This window comes from Myotis brandtii, unplaced genomic scaffold (genome assembly GCF_000412655.1).
Source record: "Myotis brandtii unplaced genomic scaffold, ASM41265v1 scaffold434, whole genome shotgun sequence".
In the NCBI taxonomy this organism is placed as follows: domain Eukaryota; kingdom Metazoa; phylum Chordata; class Mammalia; order Chiroptera; family Vespertilionidae; genus Myotis; species Myotis brandtii.
In genome coordinates, this window is record NW_005366599.1 from 851,558 (window position 1) to 852,366 (window position 809).

At 64.3% G+C, this 809-nt stretch overlaps 1 protein-coding gene across 1 annotated transcript in view; it reads right to left on the reverse strand.

Moving 5' to 3' along the window:
- The window catches only part of LRRC47 (leucine rich repeat containing 47), a 10,824-nt gene that overhangs the window by 8,458 nt on the left and 1,557 nt on the right, over positions 1–809 (reverse strand). The gene's annotated exons all lie outside the window — the stretch shown is intronic.

Genomic DNA, 809 nt, shown 5'->3' on the forward strand with positions numbered 1-809 from the left:
AAGTTGCTCCTGCTCGCAGGTAACAACCCCCACGGGCAAAGCAGGCCAGTCTCTGAGCCCAGGCGGTGCCCTGTTCCTGCTGCTGGGAAAGGACCCTGAGCTCCTGGTGTGTGACGGAGAGCCCCCCCCCCACGCCCCCCAGGGGTGCAAGGACCGGTCTTGGTTGCAACAGACGACTGAGGGCACCTGGGCCCCACCTAGTGAGCCCCACCTCCGGCAGCACCTCAGGAAAAAAACACAAAAAAACGGAGGCAGGATTTTCTTTTAACTTCCATTTCTCTTATCACTGGACAAAGGGTTTCACTTCGGAGCTTAACTTCTCTCTGAAACCTGCCGTGGGGAGTCCCACACGAGTCGCACTGGGTGATAGAGCGACAGGGCTCCTGGCAGGAAGCCGGAGCCTGGATGAGTGGTCCTGGCTAAGGAACGTGCGGCTGGTCCTCTGCCCGCCCCTCCCTCCATCAGTCCCAGGTGGGCAGCACCTCGGGTCGGATAAGAGTCACTAGGAGCGCAGGCAGCCAGAGCCATGAGGGTGCCACCCCTCCTTGGCCTGCTGTGACCCTGGCAGTGGGGCCCGTGCCAGGGCAGAGAAGCCCATGCCACACTCTCAGGTCTCCCCAGGGGCAGCCAAGCTGATGGGTCAGAGGCCGGGGGATGGCAGAGCCGGGCGCCCCAGAGGGAAAGCGGTCAACGGCGCTGCCTCTCAGCGTCCCCGCCCCAGGCCTGGAGTGCGGGGCAGGGCCCGGACCACCTCCTGGGCTCTCCCCGCTCTGGGGAGGGGAGTGGAAGAAGCCGAGGCTGGGGTTACT